The sequence below is a fragment of the Ranitomeya imitator genome, chromosome 2, assembly GCF_032444005.1.
Source record: "Ranitomeya imitator isolate aRanImi1 chromosome 2, aRanImi1.pri, whole genome shotgun sequence".
In the NCBI taxonomy this organism is placed as follows: Eukaryota; Metazoa; Chordata; class Amphibia; order Anura; family Dendrobatidae; genus Ranitomeya; species Ranitomeya imitator.
Window position 1 is genome coordinate 567,225,258 of NC_091283.1, and position 24,312 is coordinate 567,249,569.

Below are 24,312 nucleotides of genomic sequence, written 5' to 3' on the forward strand. Positions count from 1 at the left end.
GTGCATTGTATAGAAAAAAACGATAAAGGGGTTGTCCAAAATAATGAAAATGATGCACACAGGCAGCAATATATACTCACCCTTATAGTTTGCAGTGCCATGTCTCTGATGCTTCTATTTACATGGGCTGCAGATGACACAACCTGGATACTCTAAGTGTCTTTTGCAGCTTGTCAGTGGTATACGGCTTGGACCCTGAAGACAGTGATTGGCTGGAGATATCATATGGGGCATATGGGCTGAGACGTCTGCAGCCATTGTAAACAGAAGAATCAAGGAATGTGATACAAAAGCTGCCAGAGTTAGAAGATGAGAATCTATAATTTTATTAAAGAGGTTGTCCAAGCAAAAGGTGCTCATTACCTGGAGGCCAGACTCTGTAAAAATAAGTGCAAATGGAAAGAGACATGATATTTTGGATCCTTAACATGGCCAGAATATCTATGATGGTTAGGAAGTGGAATAGAGAGAGAAAGAGTGCATAGCTGCAGTGGGTTCAGAATCGTGAGACCAGAAAGGTATAACTGAGTTTGTGGGGACACTGAGACAGCAAAAAATAATGTGGGGCTGAGGCATCATGTAGGCTGTTCTTGGAAGTGTAGTGAAGAAAGAATGGAATTGCCAAGTCCAGCACTGATAATGTCGAGAGCTGGGGCTGTGGACATTGAGAAGTTAGTGAGTAATAAGGAAGTTAAAGGGAATCCATCAGCAGGTTTTTGCTATGTAATCTGAAGACAGCATGAGGTAGGGGTTAAAATACAGACTTCAGTGATGCCTCAATTGTCAAACTCAAGGTTTGTTTTGTTAGCTTATAATGATTATTTTAGCACCGGTAGCATATCATTGCTGTGACTAGCAGGCTGCGTGAGTCTTGGTCTGACACGCCCCCTTCTGTGATAGGAAGCTCACTGTCTATGGACTTTGTACATGGAGATAAATTGAAAGGAAGAAGAAAGCAGCAACACTTCCGTTATGTGACAAAGAAACCTTAGTCCTTTATTTCCAATATAAATTTATGGACAAGGTAATAAGAGCAGGGACAGTGCAAGTAAAAGGACGACGGCCGTTTCGCGTTATACACGCTTCCACAGGTCCAGATAGGTTTCTTCGTCACATAACGGAAGTGTTGCTGCCTTCTTCTTCTTTTGGATTTATCTACATGTTTTATTCCTGGCAAGCACCCTCCACCAATTGACTCCACTCCCACAATGTGCCAATGATTCAGAGTGTACCCCTCCATACCAGTAAGTAACTCATTACATTTAATCTCAGTGCCATTCATTTTTTCTTCTTTCTGGACTTTGTACATGGAGAGCCTGGTGTGGGCGGTAGGGCAGCTTTTCAGCTCTGCTTCATTGCTAAATCTAAAAGCTCTCATGGTTTCAGAACGGATGCACCCTGTAATCTAAGTGATACATTGTTGCATTCAGATTTTGTTTGCATACATCTGCATGTTCTCAGATGAGGTAGAAAAACACATGCTGACAGATTCATAAAGCGCTGCGGAATATGTTGGCGCTATATAAATAAAAATTATTATTATTATTATTATTATTATTCCCTTTAAGCCTTGTGTTTGACATGTACCTTGCAAGTTTTGTACTGTAGTAACTGCTAAGCATTTGCCTTATGTACCAGCTTCCAAATGTACATATGTTCCATTGAGATCACCAGTAAAGCAGTTTATTTTCATAATCTTTATTCTGGACTGAATACTTGAATTCATGAAAAGACAGAACAATTTGTGCAAATCTACAACCACAAAAGATCTGTGGTTAGTTCTCCAAGATGTTTGGACCCACCTACAAAAACTGACTGTCCAAGTGTACCTAATGTACCTTGAAAAATTGATGCTGTTTTTTTTAAGCAAAAGGGGGGTCACGCCAAATATTGTTGAGATTTAGATTTCTCTTTTATTCATTCAGTTCCCATTTTGTTCATTTAAAAAAAAGCTATTAACACTTCTATTTTTGCAAGTATCCAACACTTGCTTAAAACTTCAGTACAGTATATATACAGTGCCTTCAAAAAGTATTCATATCCCGTGAAGTTTTTCACATTTTTTCACATTACATTCACAAACTTAAATGTTTTTTATTGGAATTTTATATGATATACCAACACAAAGTAGCAAGTATTTCTGAAGTATAAAGGAAATGATAAATGGTTTTCAAATTATTTAAGAAATATAAATCTGAAAATTGTGACATGAATTTGTATTCAGCCCCCTCTACTCTGATTCCCCTAAATAAAATCCTGAGTGACCAATTGCCTCCAGAAGTCACGTAATTAGTAAATTGAATCCACCTCGAAAAGAGAAAGTGATGGCATATTTTTTTAACCCAGAAATGTTACTCCAATCCCTAACTTGAGTAGCATTTCTGGCACATGCCAATGACAAAATACGCTAAACTTATTAAGTGGTGTGCGCCTTTTGATGAATTTGGCTCATCGTTCTCCAACAACCACTTCATTAAGACTGACGTGCCATTCATAATAAATCAGAAAAACAATCTCAGAAAAGTGTTGAATAGGCAGCCCCCATCCTGAATAACAAACAGTGGGGACTGCCCACCCAAACTCAAAATAAGTCTAAGTCCCCACGATAGATAGCTGGATAGATAAATAGATAGAAAAAGAGGAACAGCACCAGAAAAAATACCTTAAAGTGTGCACGCTTCCCTGACCAGCATTCCAACAGCCTTTCAGACAGTAAACAAAAAGGGAAACAGAACTGTTACGAAAATGCAGCACAGAACTAGGAGAGATGGGGAACAGCTGACCCTGCACTAAGACTAGGCTGATACCCTACGATGGAGTGGGCGACCCATTCCTTTGCGAATAGACGCGACGATCCTAGTCTAAACTCAGCGAAGACCTATAAATAAGGGGAAGGAGGTCCCTAAAAGATCTAAGGACTGGGTACAAAAAAAGGTCACCTCCTAATAGGAAACACAGAGAAGGCTGCAGAAACAAACTGAAAACAGAATCAAAAGATAGCAGAACCAGAGATCCAAGAACTGCAAAATATCTAACACAGAAAGCTGTCAAAGCACCTAGCCAGAACTCTAGCGGATTAACACTGTTGTCCAGCAAGGAATGGGAGGCAGGTGCTGGGTAATAAAGGGTGATACAATCACCTGACCGAAGACAACCCAGCATCAGGGGAAAAAGACCAGCAGCCAGAAAACCACAACAAGATGGCGGATGGTCAAAACAAAACATATTCTAACAAGAACAAAAAGATGTAAAAAAGAGAAAGCTTGAGAAAGGATTTGTTTTATCCAAAATGTTGCCACGCCACAGGGCATTAAAGTCCTCTTTTTTACATCTTTTGTGCTGTTTCCCTTTTTGTTTACTGGATAGATAGATAGATAGATAGATAGATAGATAGATAGATAGATAGATAGATAGATAGATAGATAAAAAAATGGAACAGCACAATGTCTATTGACGGGTGCACAAGCCTTCACAGCAATCAATCCAGTATGCCAATAATTCAACAAAATCAGAAAAAGAAGGCAGTACTCCACTATTAAAGCCTTGTGAAGGCTTGAGAAAGGCTCAGTACGAGCCAAAATGTTGCCTGCCATGTGGGTCTGAATTAAACCACGTTTTTCACTTTAATAGTGGAGTACTGCCTTCTTTTTCTGATTTTGTTAGATAGATAGATAGATAGATAGATAGATAGATAGATATGTGATAGACAGATAGATAGATAGATAGATATGGGATAGATAGATAGATAGATAGATAGATAGATAGATAGATAGATAGATAGATAGATATGGGATAGATAGATAGATAGATAGATAGATAGATAGATAGATATAGGATAGATAGATAGATAGATAGATAGATAGATAGATATGTGATAGACAGATAGATAGATAGATAGATAGATAGATATGTGATAGACAGATAGATAGATATGTGATAGACAGACAGCCAGATAGATATGTGATTGATTTGATTGCAGTTAATTTTGGAAATGAAATACTAGCATGCCTTGGCACTGTATATTTTGTCCTCCCTCAGCACACCCTTTCCTAGCTACAACCTTCTGTTCTGCAGCTGCCTATAAAACCGACAGGGTCCGCATGAGACAGCTGCCCTATTGTCTGCTGAGCCTGGCATGGTGCCCAGTCCACACATCATAGGTCCCCTGGCATGCTGCAGACTGACATATCTTGATATTCTACTATTGTTCTCCAAGCCTGAGCACAGACGCCAAATAAACTGCAGCGAGCCTCCTCACAAAACAAAGAGCTCATTGGGGTCTGTCTGCACATAGACTGTGCACATGCACAGTGACAGTGTGTGTAATTAGGGGGGTTCTCCATCAGAATTACAGCTGACAGGGACGGAGGTGAAGAACATAGGAAATACACAGGCAAATTGACCATTGTATCAGAGGGAAAAAAAACTCTAGGTAGAAAAGGTCATAATAATAAAACCACAAACACTCACATTACAGGAAAGTGTTACATTATTTTTTCACTCATTGTATGTGGCAGCTTTTTTATGCAATACTGAAATGTCACAATTGGGGGCGCTAAAGATAGAAAACCACGTTCCAGCATTTTACATTGTACTGCCCAGCCACAACACCTATATTTCCATCTCATATGGTTCCCTATGAAAATGAGGTTGTTTGTCGTGTGGAATACTTCTATTTCATCTCCAAAAATTGACGTGGGATTGTGGAATTGCAACTTGAAATTATTAAGTGCAAAAAGACTAATGATTTGGTACAACTCCTGGTGATATCACAATGGTTTCAATTCCATTGGTTTGCAGGAGCAAAATTTACTGCATTGAAAACACGAAATAGCAAGTTCAGCTCTGCTACATCCGTATGTGCAGAACTATAAGTATATACATGTGTGTTAGTCCAGGTGTCTTTTTTTATGCAGTTTTCCAAATTAAACCTTGGCTGGGATAAGATCTAGGGTCCTGCAGCAGGTACTGTAGGAATATTCGGGCTGGGTGGGACAAACTATTCTTATCTTCTGTCACATGCTATGTGTCTCAGCAGCTCTGGACTAATCAGGAGCGTCTCCCCCCTTCAAAATGCTTTTACTTGTCAGAATAAATTAAAGACAAGAGAGAGAGAGAGATACGAAACAAAAAGACCACATGCTTAATTAAAAAAAATAAATCCCTGCTTACCGGTGCTAATTAATTAGCATGAAATTGCCTCCCTCCGATATGACAGCGGCAGAAGGAAATCTCGCCGTTTCGCTCGTCGCTTATTAAAAGTGTCTCGACTGATAGTTGTGTCAGTCTATTCCTTGTATCGCAAGCTTTATTATCATTTTGGATTTTTTTTGTTTCGTTTTCCCCCCTTCCTTTAATCGCTGGGTAAAAATTCCGGGGTCCAGAGACAATTAGGAGGATTGGCAGCTGCAGTGTTCTGCTTCCGGTGCGAAGAGAAATGGTAAGCGCATCAGGAGTTGGAAGAGTGATGTGGATGCGTGGGAAATCGGGTCATGTTAGGAAAGGGAGGAGGGAGACGGAATATTAAGAGGGAAACAAGCAAGAACACACTACACTGAAGGTAACCTCATATTGCTCTGACAATACAGAATATTTCAGGTCACTTTCAATAGAAATAGCATTTAGTTTGCTCATCAGCCATCACAATAAACATATGGGTTTTCTTCTACCCAATTAAAAGCACTCACAAATACATTGGGATATGTATTAGGCTAGGGTCACACAGGTGCAATGGGCTGAGTTAAAAAAAATATATAAAGTGTAAAAAAAAAATCACTAATATCTGTAATTTATTTTGTTTTTATTTTTGTTCAATAATTGATTTTTTAAAATTATATTAAAGGAGCTCTCCCGTCAAATTTTTTATCCTCTTAATATATTGCAGTTATCATATTATATAGCACTGTGTACTTACAATTGCTTATTTTGCTTTTCTACCCTGTAAATGCTTCTCTTTTTTCTGCTCTATGTAGAGGAAGTCTCTTGTCCCTTCATTTAGTATTATCTTCAACTCTTGACCAAGCTGTTCTGCTCCTCCCCCTGCCAGGGACTTTTGCAGTGACTCATACAGGAAGTGACAGGAAAAATTGACTTCTTTTTTCTACATAGAGCTTAGATGGATTCAACTAGTCAGTTTTCAATAATGTGATGTCATAGACCTAATGGAAAAGAGAAGAATTTGCTGGGTAGAAAGGCAAAATGAGCAATTGTATGTACACAGTACTGTATAATATGATGATTGCCATATATTAAGAGGATAAAACTTAGATGGAAGAGTGCTTCTTTAAAGGGTTTAAGGCCAAGTCATGCTATAGATTCAATAAAAGGAGAAAATGGAATCTTTCTTATATAAATCCACTCCCTCTACATTAAAATGGCACAAACACTGACGAGTAAAAGGGTAGCAAATAATGTTTTGAATATTTGACTATCAGGTTCCATATGTCACCATCCACTAGTTCTTCCAATGTGAGGCTACCATCATTTTATAGACAATCTTCTTGGCTATCTCATACATAAATTTGACCTGTAACTATTTTGCATATGATTAGTTATGCAGATTCTTGTCATGTCAGTGCATTGTTACTGTTTTGCTCCTGGTGGTGAAAAAATATTTTTCTTCCTGTATACTACAAATTACAACCAGTTCTCACATTCCTTAATATCTCAATGTGTTATTAGGTTGATTCCCAAGTGAAAGATCACTGGTTCGAATCAAGGAGCAGCCATCATGAAGATTTTCCAAGAAACGAGAAATAGCATCATCCAGTTAGTCGACTAAGAAAATTGCCAAACTGCATCATGTGAGTGCCTTGACAGTTGGAACAATACAAAATAAAGTCCGTCCATCCATTGAAAAGAGGTGGACGTCCAGGCAAAATATCAGATTCACCAATTCAGCTCATCATAAGGTCTATCAGGGCTGGTGAAAAAAACACAGCAGTGGAGGTGGTTCGTATGTTTGGTAATAGTGAGATCACGGATGTCCATGAAAGCACTGTGTGATGCACATTACATAAGTTTGGAATGGTGGCCTGAAAAAAAAGGGGAAGAAGCCTCAACTTCACTATTATCATAAGAAGCGTCGGGTCGAGTTTGCAAAAAAGTACGAAAAGGGGACAATAGAAGATTGGAAAGCGGTGATTTAAAGCGATGAGACGAAAGTCAATAGACTAGACTTTGATGGGTGTAAATGGGTGTGGAAAAAAATAAGGGAAAAGGGGGCTAATGGATAGAGAAATTTAAGGAACTGTCAAGTTCGGTGGAGGAAGCGTGATGATATGCTTCATAGCCAAAGGTGTTGGATACTTGACCAGGATTGATGGTGATCTCAATGCTGAGCTATATGTGAGTATCCTACAAGACAAATTACTTTGCACACTCAGGTACTATGGGTATGAAAAGGACGACAGAGTGTTCCAGCAGGACAACAACCAGAAGCATACGTGGAGATTGGCAAAGAAATGGTTCAATGACAATAAAGCAGAGGTTCTAGATTGACCTCTACAGTTCCCAGACCTCAACCCAATCAAACACCTATGGGTAGAGTTAAAGAAAAAACTGTACACATACCCAAGTGAGTCGACCAGTATGTACCAACTTTGGGACTGTGTAGAAGAGACATGGGATCAGATTTTGGTCGAGACATGCTTGAATCTGATTGACAGCATGCCCCAGAAGAATTCAGGAAGTGTTGAAAGCCAAATGTGGATTTGCAAAATAGTAAAAATTAAATTTAGATTTTTAGGAGGAAAACAGTAACAATGCAGTAACATGACAAGAATCTGCATAACTAATCATATGCTAGATAGTTGCAAGTCAAATTTATGTATGAGCTAGCCAAGATGATTGTCTATAAAATAATGGTAGTTTCACATTGGAAGCAGTAGTGGATGGTGAGATATGGAGCCTGAAAGTCAAAAGTTCACAAATTGCTACCTTTTTGCTCATCACTGTATATAAGAAAACTAAGTAAATAACAACACTTGAGCACCATTTTTTTAATTCCAATATACCTCAAGTAAAGAGTGCCTGTCTTTTCCGATGCAAATTGCCTCTTCAGAGAAAAAGAGAACTTGAACTTTATAACGCTACCTTTTGGAAGTAGCGATCCTACAAGTCACAATCAACCCTTTAACGAGTCTTGCAATATCACTTAGGATAAATGGCCAAATCAGTACCTCAATTCGCAGACACGGGGTTTCGGGCTGTTGGCCCTCGTCATTGCGAAGCATGAGAACTGATTAGGCAAGGTGAGAGGCTCTGGACTGAGGTCTAAGAGGTAAGGTTTCTCCTTCTGGAGAGTGACATACCAACTCTGGCTTGTCAATGTAAGGAGGCTTATTCGCCATGCAATGCTCCTCTGGGAAATTTAATATCAAATTGCCTCTTCAGAGAAAAAGAGGACTTGAACTCTATAGCTTTTGTCTTTTCTGATAATTTTTCAGAATAAGGTCTTAAAGCGAACCTGTCACCCCCAAAATCGATGGTGAGGTAAGCTCACCATCATCAGGGGCTTATCTACAGCATCCTGTAATGCTGTAAATAAGCCCCCGATGAAACCTGAATGAGGAGAAAAAGAGGTTAGAATATACTCACCCAGGGTCGGTCCCGCTGTGGTCTGGTCAAAAGGGTGTCTCAGGTCCGCTCCGGCGCCTCCCATCTTAATTCCATGACGTCCTCTTCTGGCCTTTATGCCGCGGCTCTGGCGCAGGCGTACTTTGTCTGCCCTGTTGAGGGCAGAGCAAAGTACTGCAGTGTACAGGCGCCGGGCCTCTCTGACCTTTCCGGCGCCTGCGCACTGCAGTACTTTCCTCTGCCCTCAACAGGGCAGACAAAGTACGCCTGCGCCGGAGCCGCAGCGTGAAGACCAGAAGAGGACGTCATGGAATGAAGATGGGAGGTGGACCTGAGACACCCATTTGACCAGACCACAGCGGGACCGCCCCTGGGTGAGTATAATCTAACATCTTTTTCTCCTCTTTCAGGTAACATCGGCGGCTTATCTACAGCATTACAGAATGCTGTAGATAAACCCCTGATGACGATGAGCTTACCTCACCATCGATTTGGGGGTGACAGGTTCCCTTTAAGTGTGTATACGTAGCAAAACAACAATTTCTGGCAAGTACAGTACAGACCAAAAGTTTTGACACACCTTCTCATTTAAAGATTTTTCTGTATTTTCATGACTGTGAAAATTGTACATTCACACTGAAGGCATCAAAACTATGAATTAACACATGTGGAATTATATACTTAACAAAAAAGTGTGAAGCAACTGAAATTATGTCTTATATTCTAGGTTCTTCAAAGGAGCCACCTTTTGCTTTGATGATTGCTTTGCACACTCTTGGCATTCTATTGATGATCTTCAAGAGGTAGTCACCGAGAATGGTTTTCACTTCACAGGTGTGCCCTGTCAGGTTTAATAAGTGGGATTTCTTGTCTTATAAGTGGTGTAGGGACCATCAGTTGTGTTGTGCAGAAGTCTGGTGGATGCAGAGCTAATAGTCCTACTGAATAGACTGTTAGAATTTGTATTATGGCAAGAAAAAAGCAGCTAAGTAAAGAAAAACAAGTGGCCATCATTACTTTAAGAAATGAAGGTCAGTCATTGTGAAACAACTGAAATTATGTCTTATATTCTAGGTTCTTCAAAGTAGCCACCTTTTGCTTTGATGATTGCTTTGCACACTCTTGGCATTCTCTTGATGAGCTTCAAGAGGTAGTCTCCGGACATGGTGTTCCAACAATCTTGAAGGAGTTCTCAGAGATGCTTAGCACTTGTTGGCCCTTTTGCCTTCACTCTGCGGTCCAGCTTACCCCAAACCATCTCGGTTGGGTTCAGGTCTGGTGACTGTGGAGGCCAGGTCATCTGGCGTAGCACCCCATCATAGCCCTTACACAGCCTGGAAGTGTGTTTGGGGTCATTGTCCTGTTGAAAAATAAATAATGGTCCAACTAAACGCAAACCGGATGGAATAGCATGCTGCTACAAGATGCTGTGGTAGCCATGCTGGTTCAGTATGCCTTCAATTTTGAATAAATCCCCAACAGTGTCACCAGCAAAGCACCCCCACACCATCACACTTCCTCCTCCATGCTTCACGGTGGAAAACAGGCATGTAGAGTCCATCCGTTCACCTTTTCTGCGTCGCACAAAGACTCGGTGGTTGGAACCAAAGATCTCAAATTTGGACTCCTCAGACAAAAGCACAGATTTCCATTGGTCTAATGTCCATTCCTTGTGTTCTCTAGCCCAAACAAGTCTCTTCGGCTTGTTGCCTGTCCTTAGAAGTGGTTTCCTAGCAGCTATTTTACCATGAAGGCCTGCTGCGCAAAGTCTCCTCTTCACAGTTGTTGTAGAGATGTGTCTGCTGCTAGAACTCTGTGTGGCATTGACCTGGTCTCTAATCTGAGCTGCTGTTAACCTGCGATTTCTGAGGCTGGTGACTCAGATAAACTTATCCTGAGAAGCAGAGGTGACTCTTGGTCTTCCTTTCCTGGGGCGGCCCTCATGTGAGCAAGTTTCTTTGTAGCGCTTGATGGTTTTTGCCAATGCACTTCGGGACACTTTCAAAGTTTTCCCAATTTTTCGGACTGACTGACCTTAAAGTAATGATGGCCACTCGTTTTTCTTTACTTAGCTGCTTTTTTCTTGCCATAATACAAATTCTAACAGTCTATTCAGTAGGACTATCAACTGTGTATCCACCAGACTTCTGCACAACACAACTGATGGTCCCAACACCATTTATAAGGCAAGAAATCCCACTTACTAAACCTGACAGGGCACACCTGTGAAGTGAAAACCATTCTCGGTGACTACCTCTTGAAGCTCATCAAGAGAATGCCAAGAGTGTGCAAAGCAATCATCAAAGCAAAAGGTGGTTCTTTTGAAGAACATAGAACATAAGACATAATTTCAGTTGTTTCACACTTTTTTGTTAAGTATATAATTCCACATGTGTTAATTCATAGTTTTGATGCCTTCAGTGTGAATGTACAATTTTCATAGTCATGAAAATACAGAAAAATCTTTAAATGAGAAGGTGTGTCCAAACTTTGAAAACTCCTCTCCATAGTTTTCAATAGGCAGCTTTATTATGATCAGCTTGTATTCTGTTAGGCCAAATTTGAGCTGTATTGACTTTATGAGCTTAGGAGAGGGGGAAGAATAAAGTGTGGTAAGCAAAGAAAATAGCATATTTCTCTTATAAGACATATTATAAAGTTTCTTTAACCCCTTTCTGACATTAGACGTACCATCCCGTCGAGGTGGGGTGGGCCCGTATGGCCACCGACGGGATAGTACGTCATATGCGATCGGCAGAGCTCACGGGGGGAGCGCGGCCGAGTGTCAGCTGCCTATCACCCCGGCACATTAACCCCCGGCACACCGCGATCAAACATGATCGCGGTGTGCCGGCGGTATAGGGAAGCATCGCACAGGGAGGGGGCTCCCTGCGGGCTTCCCTGAGACCCCCGCAGCAACGCAATGTGATCGCGTTGCTGCGAGGGTCTCCCTACCTCCCTCCCTGTAGCAGGCCCGGATCCAAAATGGCCGCGGCATCCGGGTCCTGCAGGGAGGGAGGTGGCTTACCAAGTGCCTGCTCAGAGCAGGCGCTTGGTAAGCCTGCACTGCTGTAAGTCAGATCGGTGATCTGACAGAGTGCTGTGCAAACTGTCAGATCATCGATTTGTGATGTCCCCCCTGGGACAAAGTAAAAAAGTTTAAAAAAAATTTTTCCAAATGTGTAAAAAAAAAAAAAAAAAAAATCCTAAATAATGAAAAAAAAATATTATTCCCATAAATACATTTCTTTACCTAAATAAAAAAAAAACAATAAAAGTACACATATTTAGTATCGCTGCGTCCGTAATGACCCGACCTATAAAACTGGCCCACTAGGTAACCCCTTCAGTAAACACCGTAAGAAAAAAAAAAATGAGGCAAAAAACAACGCTTTATTATCATACCGCTGAACAAAAAGTAGAATAACACACGATCAAAAAGACGGATATAAATAACTATGGTACCGCTGAGAACATCATCTTGTCCCGCAAAAAACGAGCTGCCATACAGCATCATCAGCAAAAAAATAAAAAAGTTATAGTCCTGAGAATAAAGCGATGCAAAAATAATTATTTTTTCTATAAAATAGTTTTTATCGTATAAAAGCGCCAAAACATAAAAAAAATTATATAAATGAGGTATCGCTGTAATCGTACTGACCTGAAGAATAAAACCGCTTTATCAATTTTACCAAACGCGGAACGGTATAAACGCCTCCCCCAAAAGAAATTCATGAATAGCTGGTTTTTGGTCATTCTGCCTCACAAAAATCAGAATAAAACATGATCAAAAAATGTCACGTGCCGAAAATGTTACCAATAAAAATATCAACTCGTCCCGCAAAAAACAAGACCTCACATGACTCTGTGGACCAAAATATGGAAAAATTATAGCTCTCAAAATGTGGTAACGCAAAAAATATTTTTTGCAATAAAAAGCATCTTTCAGTGTGTGATGGCTGCCAATTATAAAAATCCGCTAAAAACCCCGCTATAAAAGTAAATCAAACCCCCTTTCATCACCCCCTTAGTTAGGGAAAAATTAAAAAAATGTATTTATTTCCATTTTCCCATTAGGGCTAGGGTTAGGGCTAGGGTTAGGGTTAGGGTTAGGGCTAGGGCTAGGGTTAGGGCTAGGGTTAGGGCTAGGGTTAGGGCTAGGGCTAGGGTTAGGGCTAGGCTACAGTTAGGGTTGGGGCTAAAGTTAGGGTTGGGGCTAAAGTTACGGTTAGGGTTTAGATTACATTTACGGTTGGGAATAGGGTTGGGATTAGGGTTAGGGGTGTGTCAGGGTTAGAGGTGTGGTTAGGGTTACTGTTGGGATTAGGGTTAGGGGTGCATTTGGATTAGGGTTTCAGTTATAATTTGGGGGGTTTCCACTGTTTAGGTACATCAGGGGCTCTCCAAACGCGACATGGCGTCCGATCTCAATTCCAGCCAATTCTGCATTGAAAAAGTAAAACAGTGCTCCTTCCCTTCCGAGCTCTCTCGTGTGCCCAAACAGGGGTTTACCCCAACATATGAGGTATCAGCGCACTCAGGACAAATTGTACAACAACTTTTGGGGTCCAATTTCTTCTCTTACCCTTGGGAAAATACAAAACTGGGGGCGAAAAAATAATTTTTGTGGGGAAAAAAAAGATTTTTTATTTTTACGGCTCTGCATTATAAACTTCTGTGAAGCCCTTGGTGGGTCAAAGTGCTCACCACACATCTAGATAAGTTCCTTAGGCGGTCTACTTTCCAAAATGTTGTCACTTGTGGGGGGTTTCAATGTTTAGGCACATCAGGGGCTCGCCAAACGCAACATGGTGTCCCATCTCGATTCCAATCAATTTTGCATTGAAAAGTCAAATGGCGCTCCTTCGCTTCCGAGCTCTGTCATGCGCCCAAACAGTGGTTTACCCCCACATATGGGGTATCGGTGTACTCAGGACAAATTGTACAACAACTTTTGGGGTCCATTTTCTTGTGTTACCCTTAGTAAAATAAAACAAATTGGAGCTGAAGTAAATTTTTTGTGAAAAAAAGTTAAATGTTCATTTTTATTTAAACATTCCAGAAATTCCTGTGAAGCACCAAAAGGGTTAATAAACTTCTTGAATATGGTTTTGAACACCTTGAGGGGTGCAGTTTTTAAAATGGTGTCACACTTGGGTATTTTCTATCATATAGACCCCTCAAAATGACTTCAAATGAGATGTGGTCCCTAAAAAAAAATGGTGCGGTAAAAATTAGAAATTGCTGGTCAACTTTTAACCCTTATAACTCCCTAACAAAAAAAAATTTGGTTCCAAAATTGTGCTGATGTAAAGTAGACATGTGGGAAATGTTACTTATTAAGTATTCTGTGTGACATATCTCTGTGATTTAATTGCATAAAAATTTAAATTTGGAAAATTGCTAAATTTTCAAAATTTTTGCCAAATTTCCATTTTTTTCACAAATAAACGCAGGTAATATCAAAGAAATTTTACCACTATCATGAAGTACAATATGTCACGAGAAAACAATGTCAGAATCACTGGGATCCGTTGAAGCGTTCCAGAGTTATAACCTCATAAAGGGACAGTGGTCAGAATTGTAAAAATTGGCCCGGTCATTAACGTGCAAACCACCCTTGGGGGTAAAGGGAGTGTTGCTTAAAGAAATATTATAAAATTAATTTTCATATAATGGTGGACAACATAGTATTAAAAGGACAATTGTAATGCTAGTGAGGGTGGATCCACTGTGCCAAGGGCCTGGCTTATCCTTGAGGGTGTGACTATGTGTCTACTGGGGAGGATAGGCTGGTTTGACACCAGATACCATTCCAGGGCGGTCCCCTGACCTGAGGATCAGAGGCGTTGGTATATGGTACAGTAGGGAAAAGACAAACAGGTGTTAGACAATCTGAGGTCAGGGCAGGCAGGTCAGGGCAGGCAGCACATTTTCAATACACATAGCCGAGGTCACGAGCAGAGAGATCAGACAGGAGACAAGCTGGGTCGTTAATAGAGATGTGTGAACTTTCGGAAAACGTTTGCCAATCTCAAATTCAGCATGAACGTTGCACATTCGGATTTGTGTTTTGATTCCTGAGCTTTTTTCCTAAAAATCTCAAGAGTCAGCCAATGTTTGTAAATGACCGAGATCACTAAGGGCTCTTTTAGATGTCAGTGTTTCCAGAAGCAGCACAGGCCGCAAAACATCCAAGACATCCATGAGTCATCTGAGTGACATGTACAGGCTTCTGGGAATCAGTGGTACTTGTTATAATTCCTGGAGTGGACCCACTGGATCGCGGTGACGACTGTTCCCTGGAGAGCGGACCAGATGGAACCGAGAACTATACAGGGACCGTAAGGGGCAAGCCTAGGAGGGAGACACACCACGATAGCTCAGAGGGGCGATCGAGGACAACGAGGAGAATCAGGGTACTCACCGAGGACCGGACAGGTGGAGCAGCCACAGAGAAAACCCGGGACTCAGGACAGGGTTCACACACAGGGTAATGTATAATGATTAGATCTGTCTCTTTAAGAAAGTGAGGGCGGGAGTTGATTTTCAGTTTCAGTTTAAGTTCTAGCCTGAGGAGAAAATGTTATGCTGTGTGCTGGAGGAAAAGAGGAGACGAATAAACTACCGGTAAAGCTTACTCTCAAAAATTCCTTGCACTGTGTGGACATTACAACTGGCGACGAGAATGGGATGCAATCACCTGCTGCTGTGAGTACTGACCCCTGCTTTACCGCTTCACACGCCAGGGCCACAGAGAGACTCCAAGCTTGAAAATGATTTTAAAATCCCTAACGTTGGCCTACTGAAATGCATGTTCAGTAAATGCACTCAATACTTGATCGGGGCTCCTTTTGCATCAATTACTGCATCAATGCAGCGTGGCATGGAGACGATCAGACTGTGGCACTGCTGAGGTGTTATGGAAGCCCAGTTTGCTTTGTTAGCAGCTGTTGTCTCTCTTCTTCCTTTTGACAATACCCCATAAGTTCTCTATGGGATTAAGGTCAGGCGAGTTTGCTGGCCAATCAAGCACAGTGATACAGTTGTTTGTAAACCAGGTATTGGTACTTTTGTCAGTGTGGATAGGTGCCAAGTCCTGTTGGAGAATAAAATATCCATTTCCAAAAAGTTTGTCATCAGAGGGAAGCATGAAGTACTCTAAAATTTCCTGGTAGATGGCTGCACTCACTTTGGTCTTGATAAAACACAGGGGACCTACACCAGCAGATGACATGGCTCCCCAAACTATCACTGATTGTGTAAACTTCACACTAGACCTCAAGCAGCTTGGATTATCTGCTTCTCCACTCTTCCCCCAGACTCTGGGACCTTGATTTCCAAATGAAATGCAAAATTTACATTCATCTGAACACAACTCCTTTGCCCATGAAAGACGCTTCTGGCATTGTCTATTGGTCAAGAGTGGCTTGAAACAAGGAATGCGACACTTGTAGCCTATGTCCTGAATACATCTGTGCGTGGTGGCTTACCCTCCTTGTGGAGTGTGTCAATGACTGCCTTCTGGACACCTGTGAAGTCAGCAGTCTTCCCCATGATTGTGGAGCCTACTGAAACAGAGTGAGGGACCTTTTTAAACATTTAGGAAGCCTTTGCAGGTGTTTTTTGCTAATAATTCTTATTTACTGAGATGACTTTGGGTTTTCATTTACTGTAAGCCATAATCATCAACATAAACAGAAATAAATACTTGAAATAGATCACTCTGTTTGTAATGACTCTATTTAATATATGAGTTTCATATTTTGTACTGAAGAACTGAAATAAATTAACTTTTTGATGCTATTCTAATCTATTGAGAAGCACTTGTATGTGCTTGTATGTATTGCAGGGTAGCTATGACCTCCAATATGTGGGAAGGACAATGCACAACAGGCTGAACAAACATCGATTTTTTAAAAAAATGTCTTTGTACGATTTACTACGTCATCAGTGACCTCTATAAAAGGTCAGAAGCAATATGCTGTAAACCATACACCTGATGAAGGAGCCTGATTGGCTCTGAAACCAGCAGTGTGGTAATAAACTATTAACCCCTTAATCCCATACGTACTATCCCGTCGAGGTGACCTGGGACCTAATTCCTAGTGACGAGATAGTACGTCATATGCAATCGGCCACGCTCACGGGGATAGCGCGGCCGGGTGTTAGCTGACTATCGCAGCAGACATTCGGCACTATGTGCCAGGAGCGGTCACGGATCGCTCCTGGCACATTAACCCCCGAAACATGATCGCAGCATTCCGGGGGCATGGAAAAGCATCGCGCAGGGAGGGGGTTCCCTGTGTGCTTCCCTGAGACCCTCGGTACAAGGCGATATGCTCACCTTGTACCGAGCATCTCCTCCCTGCAGGCCCCGGATCCAAAATGGCCACGGGGCTACTTCCGGGTCCTGCAGAGAGGTGGCTTACAAGCGCCTGCTCAGAGCAGGCGCTGGTAAGCCTGCAGCCCTGCTTGCAAGATCGCTGACCTGACACAGTGCTGTGCAGTGTCAGATCAATGATCTGACCCTATAGTGTGATGTCCCCCCCCTGGGACAACGTTATAAAGTTAAAAAAAAAATATTTAGATGTGTTAAAAAAAAAAAAAAAAATTCCTAAATAAAAAAATATATTGCTCCCATAAATACATTTCTTTATCTAAATAAGAAAAAAAAATAAAAGTACACATATTTAGTATTGCTGCGTCTGTAACGACCCCACCTATAAAACTGTCGCACTAGTTAACCCCTTCAGTGAACGCCGTAAAAAAAAGAGGCAAAAAACAACACTTTATTATCATACCGCCGAACAAAAAGGGGAATAACACGCGATTAAAAAGACGGATATAAATAACCATGGTAACGGTGAAAACATCATCTTGTCCCGCAAAAAATGAGCCGCCATACAGCATCATCAGCAAAAAAAAAAGTTACAGTCCTCAGAATAAAGTGATGCAAAAATAATTATTTTTTCTATGAAATAGTTTTTATCGTATAAAAGCACCAAAACATAAAAAAAAAAGTTATATAAATGAGGTATCGCTGTTATCGTACTAACCCAAAGAGTAAAACTGCTTTAACAATTTTACCAAGCGTGGAACGGTATAAACGACCCGTTTCCCCCCCCCCCCCAAAAGGAATTCATGAATAGCTGGTTTTTGGTCATTCTGCCTCACAAAAATCGGAATAAAAAGCGATAAAAAAGTCACATGCCCAAAAATGGTACCAATAAAAACGTCAACTCGTCCTGCAAAAAACAAGACCTCACATGACTCTGTGGATCAAAATATGGAAAAATTATAGCTCTCAAAATGTGGAGATGCAAAAACTATTTTTCGCAATAAAAATCTGCTAAAATAAATAGTAAATCAAATCCCCCTTTATCACCCCCTTAGTTAGGTAAAAATAATAAAATTAAAAAAAATGTATTTATTTCCATTTTCCGGTTAGGGTTAGGGCTAGGGCTAGGGTTAGGGTTGGGGCTAGGGTTAGGGCTAGGGTTAGGGCTACAGTTAGGGTTGGCGCTAAAGTTAGGGTTAGGGTTGGGGCTAAAGTTAGTGTTAGGGCTACAGTTAGGGTTGGGGCTAAAGTTAGGGGTAGAGTTGGGGCTAAAGTTAGGGTTAGGGCTACACTTAGGGTTGGGGCTAAAGTTAGAGTTTGGATTACATTTACAGTTGGGATTAGGGTTAGGGGTGTGTCGGGGTTAGGGGTGTGGTTAGGGTTATGGTTGGGATTAGGGTTAGGGGTGTGTTGGAGTTAGGGATGTGGTTAGGATTGGGATTAGGGTTAGGGGTGTGTTGGGGTTAGGAGTGTGGTTGGGGTTAGGGGTGTGGTTGGGATAAGGGGTGTGTTTGGGTTAGGGTTTCAGTTAGAATTGGGGATCTCCACTGTTTAGGCACATCAGGGCTCTCCAAACATGGCGTCTGATATCAATTCCAGGCAATTCTGAGTTGAAAAAGTAAAACAGTGGTCCTTCCCTTCCAAGCTCTCCCATGTGACTGTGGTTTACCCCAATGTATCGGGTATCAACGTGCTCAGGACAAATTGGACAACAACTTTTGGGGTCCAATTTCTCTTGTTACCCTTGGGAAAATAAAAATTTGGGGGCTAAAAAACATTTTTGCGGGAAAAAAATGATTTTTTATTTTCACGGCTCTGCGTTATAAACTGTAGTGAAACACTTGGGGGTTCAAAGTTCTCACAACACATCTAGATAAGTTCCTTGGGGTCTAGTATCCAATATGGGGTCACTTGTGGGGGATTTTTACTGTTAAGGCACAATAGGGGCTCTGCAAAAACGCAATGTGATGCCTGCAGACCATTCCATCTAAGTCTGCAGTCTGCATTCCAAACTGCGCTCCTTCCCTTCTGAGCTCTGCCATGCACCTAAACGGTGGTTCCCCCAAATATTGGGTATCAGCGTACTCAGGACAAATTGGACAAAAAAAAATGATTATTTTCATGGCTCTGCGTTATAAACTGTAGTGAAACACTTGGGGGTTCAAAGTTCTCACAACACATCTAGATGAGTTCCTTGGGGGGTCTAGTTTCCAATATGGGGTCACCTGTGGCAGCTCTGCAAACGCAATGTGACGCTTGCAGACCATTCCATCGAAGTCTGCATTTCAAACAGCGCTCCTTCCTTTCCGAGCTCTGCCATGCGCCTAAACAGTGGTTCCCCCCACATAGGGGGTGTCAACGTACTCAGGACAAATTGGACAACAACTTTTGGCATCCAATTTCTCTTGTTACCCTTGGGAAAATACAAAACTGGGGGCTAAAAAAATAATTTTTGTGGAAAAAAAGAATTTGTATTTTCACGGCTCTGCGTTATAAACTTCTGTGAAGCACTTGGTGGGTCAAAGTGCTCACCACACAGCTAAGATAAGTTCCTTAGGGGGTCTACTTTCCAAAATGGTGTCACTTGACTTGTGGGGGGTTTCAATATTTAGGCACATTAGTGGCTCTCCAAACGCAACATGGCGTCCCATCTAAATTCCAGTCAATTTTGCTTTGAAAAGTCAAATGGCGCTCCTTCCCTTCTGAGCTCTGCCATGCGCCCAAACAGTGGTTTACCCCCACATATGGGGTATCGGCGTACTCAGGACAAATTGTACAACAACTTTTGGGGTCCATTTTCTCCTGTTACCCTTTGTAAAATAAAACAAATTGGAGCTGAATTAAATTTTTTGTGAAAAAAAGTTAAATGTTCATTTTTTAACCTCTTTAGCCCCGAGGGTGGTTTGCACGTTAATGACTGGGCCAATTTTTACAATTCTGACCACTGTCCCTTTATGAGGTTATAACTCTGGAACGCTTTAACGGATCCCGGTGATTCTGACATTGTTTTCTCATGACATATTGTACTTCATGGTAGTGGTAAAATTTATTCAATATAACTTGCGTTTATTTGTGAAAAAAACGGAAATTTGGCGAAAATTTAGAAAATTTCGCAATTTTCCAACTTTAAATTTTTATGCCCTTAAATCACAGAGATATGTCACGCAAAATACTTAATAAGTAACATTTCCCACATGTCTACTTTACATCAGCACAATTTTGGAACCAAAATTTTTTTTTGTTAGGGAGTTATAAGGGTTAAAAGTTGACCAGCAATTTCTCATTTTTACAACACCATTTTTTTTTTAGGGACCACATCTCATTTGAAGTCATTTTGAGGGGTCTATATGATAGAAAATACCCAAGTGTGACACCATTCTAAAAACTGCACCCCTCAAGGTGCTCAGAACCACATTCAAGAAGTTTGTTAACCCTTCAGGGGTTTCACAGGAATTTTTGGAATGTTTAAATAAAAATGAATATTTAACTTTTTTTCACACAAAATTTATTTCAGCTCCAATTTGTTTTATTTTACCAAGGGTAACAGGATAAAATGGATGCCAAACATTGTTCTACAATCTGTCTTGAGTACGCTGATACCCCATATGTGGGGGTAAACCACTGTTTGGGCGCATGGCAGAGCTCGGAAGGAAAGGAGCACCATTTGACTTTTCAATGCAAAATTGACAGGAATTGAGATGGGACGCCATGTTGCGTTTGGAGAGCCCCTCATGGGCCTAAACATTCAAACCCCCCACAAGTGACACCATTTTGAAAAGTAGACACCCTAAGGAACTTATCTAGATGTGTGGTGACCACTTTGACCCACCAATTGCTTCACAGAAGTTTATAATGCAGAGCCGTAAAAATAAAAAATCATATTTTTTCACAAAAATGATCTTTTCGCCCCCAATTTTTTATTTTCCCAAGGGTAAGAGAAGAAATTAGACCACAAAAGTTGTTGTGCAATTTGTCCTGAGTGCGACGATACCCCATATGTGGGGGTAAACCACTTTTTGGGCGCATAGCAGAGCTCGGAAGGGATGGAGCGCCATTTGACTTTTCAATGCAAAATTGACTGGAATTAAGATGGGACGCCATTTTGGTTTGGAGAGCCCCTGATGTGCCGAACATTAAAACCCCCCACAAGTGACACCATTTTGGAAACTAGACCCCCTAAGGAACTTATCTAGATGTGTTGTGAGAGCTTTGAACCCCCAAGTGTTTCACTACAGTTTATAACGCAGAGCCGTGAAAATAATTTTTTTTTTTTTCGCAAAAATTATTTTTTAGCCCCCAGTTTTGTATTTTCACAAGGGTAACAGAATAAATTGGACCCCAAAAGTTGTTGTCCAATTTGTCCTGAGTACGTTGATACCCAATATGTGGGGGGGGAACCACTGTTTGGGCGCATGGCAGAGCTCAGAAGGGAAGGAGCGCCATTTGGAATGCAGACTTAGATGGATTGGTCTGCAGGAGTCACGTTGCATTTGCAGAGCCCCTGATGTACCCAAACAGTACAAACCCTCCACAAGTGACCCCATATTAGAAACTAGACCTCCCAAGGAACTTATCTAGATGTGTTGTGAGAACTTTGAACCCCTAAGTGTTTCACTACAGTTTATAACGCAGAGCCGTGAAAATAAAAATTCTTTTTTTTTCACAAAAATGATTTTTTAGCCCCCAGCTTTGTATTTTTACAAGGGTGACAGAATAAATTGGACCCCAAAAGTTGTTGTCCAATTTGTCCTAAAATGATTTTTAGCCCCCCAAATTTTTATTTTCCCAAGGATAACATAAGAACTTGGACCCAAAAAGTTGTTGTCCAATTTGTCTCGAGTACCCCTGTTTGGGCGCACGGGAGAGCTCGGAAGGGAAGGAGCACTGTTTTACTTTTTCAATGCAGAATTGGCTGGAATTGAGATCGGACGCCATGTCGCGTTTGGAGAGCCCCTGATGTGCCTAAACAGTGGAAACCCCCCAATTATAACTGAAACCCTAATCCAAACGCACCCCTAACCCTAATCCCAACTGTAACCCTAACCACACACCTAACCCTGACACACCCCTAATTCTAATCCCAACCCTAATCCCGACCGTAAATGTAATCCAAACCCTAACCCTAGCCCTAACCCTAACCCTAGCCCTAACACTAGCCCTAACTCTAATGGGAAAATGGAAATAAATAAGGATAGGTTCACATTGCGTTAGTGAAATCCGTTTAGCGCTAGCGCAATGTCTTTTTAGGTGTCGCGTTTAGTGGTCGCGTTAACGTCCCCGCTCTGGAAGATCAGGGATCGGACAAGCAGCGTCCGAGGCGCGCCACAAAAGAACGGCACCTTGCTAGCGCGAGCCGAAAATGGCAGGTTCTAGCGATGCGCTACACCCGAAAATCATTTTGCTGTCAATGGGTGTGCTAACGGACCCGTTGCACGGCGTTAATTGTGACATTTTCGCCGTGCAACGCTGTCCGTTAGCGTTAACCCATTAACGCAATGTGAGCCTAGCCTAACTAAGGGGGTGATGAAGGGGGGTTTGATTTACTTTTATAGCGTTTTTTATATCGGATTTTTATGATTGGCAGCCGTCACACACTAAAAGACGCTTTTTATAGCAAAAAAGTTTTTGCGTCTCCACATTTTGAGACCTATAATTTTTCCATATTTTGGTCCACAGAGTCATGTGAGTCTTGTTTTTATTGGTAACATTTTCGGACACGTGACAGTTTTTGATCGCTTTTTATTCCGATTTTTTGTGAGGCAGAATGACCAAAAACCAGCTATTCATGAATTTCTTTTGGGGGAGGCGTTTATACCGTTCCGCGTTTGGTAAAATTGATGAAGCAGTTTTATTCTTCGGGTCAGTACGATTACAGCGATACCTCATTTATATCATTGTTTTATGTTTTGGCGCTTTTATACGATAAAAGCTATTTTATAGAAAAAAAAATTATTTTGGCATCGCTTTATTCTGAGGACTATAACTTTTTTATTTTTTTGGTTATGATGCTATATGGCAGCTCGTTTTTTGCGGGACAAGATGACGTTTTCAGAGGTACCATGGTTATTTATATCCGTCTTTTTGATCGCGTGTTATTCCACTTTATGTTCAGCGTTATGATAATAAAGCGTTGTTTTTTGGCTCGTTTTTTTTTTTTTTTTCTTACGGTGTTCACTGAAGGGGTTAACTAGTGGGCCAGTTTTATAGGTTGGGTCGTTACGGACGCGGCGATACTAAATATGTGTACTTTTATTGTATTTTTTTTTTTTTTTTTAGACAAAGAAATGTATTTATGGGAATAATATTTTTTTTTTCTTCTTTATTTAGGAATTTTTTTTTTTTTTACACGTGTGGAAATTTTTTTTTTTACTTTTTCACTTTGTCCCAGGGGGGGACATCACAGATCACCGATTAGAGCTGCAGCTGCAGCCTGATCCTGACCCGGAAGTGCTCCCTGCAGGACCCGGATGCAGCCCCGCGGCCATTTTGGATTCGGGGCCTGCAGGGAGAAGACGCTCGGTACACGGTGAGTACATCACCGTGTACCGATTGTCTCAGGGAAGCCCGCAGGGAGCCCCCTCCCTGCGCGATTCTTCCCTGCACCGCCGGCACACCGCGATCATCTTTGATCGCGGTGTGCCGGGGGTTAATGTGCCGGGAGCGGTCCGTTACCGCTCCTGGCACATAGTACTGGATGTCAGCTGCGATAGGCAGCTGACACCCGGCCGCGATCGGCCGCGCTCCCCCCGTGAGTGCGGCCGATCACATACTATCCCGTCACTGGGAATTAAGTCCCAGGTCACCTTGACGGGATAGTACGTCATATGGGATTAAGGGGTTAAAAACATTCCAAAAATTCCTGTGAAACACATGAAGGGTTAATAAACTTCTTGAATTTGGTTGTGAGCACCTTGAGGGGTGCATTTTTTAGATGATGTCACACTTGGTTATTTTCTATCATATAGACCCCTCAAAATGACTTCAAATGTAATTTGGTCCATAAAAAAAAATGGTGTTGTAAAAATGAGAAATTGCTGGTCAACTTTTAACCCTTATAACTCCCTAACAAAAAAAATTTGGTTACAAAATTGTACTGATGTAAAGTAGACATGTGGGAAATGTTACTTATTAAGTATTTTGTGTGACATATCTCTGTGATTTAAGGGCATAAAATTTGAAAGTTGGAATATTGCAAAATTTTCCAAATTTTTGCCAAATTTCCGTTTTTTTCACAAATAAACACAGGTAATATCAAATAAATTTTACTGCTAACATGAAGTACAATATGTCACGAGAAAACAGTGTCAGAATAATCAGGATCCGTTAAAGCGTTCCAGAGTTATAACCTCATAAATTGACAGTGGTCAGAATTGTAAAAAAAAGGCCCGGTCATT

The 24,312-nt window shown here is 41.2% G+C and overlaps 1 long non-coding RNA gene across 1 annotated transcript in view; it reads left to right on the plus strand.

Moving 5' to 3' along the window:
- Positions 1-15,147: 15,147 nt before the first annotated feature.
- Positions 15,148-24,312, plus strand: part of LOC138665001 (uncharacterized) — a 36,093-nt gene continuing 26,928 nt past the window's right edge. Inside the window, exon 1 of the long non-coding RNA XR_011318412.1 lies at positions 15,148-15,288. This is a non-coding gene — a long non-coding RNA (uncharacterized lncRNA). The remainder of the gene's footprint in view (positions 15,289-24,312) is intronic.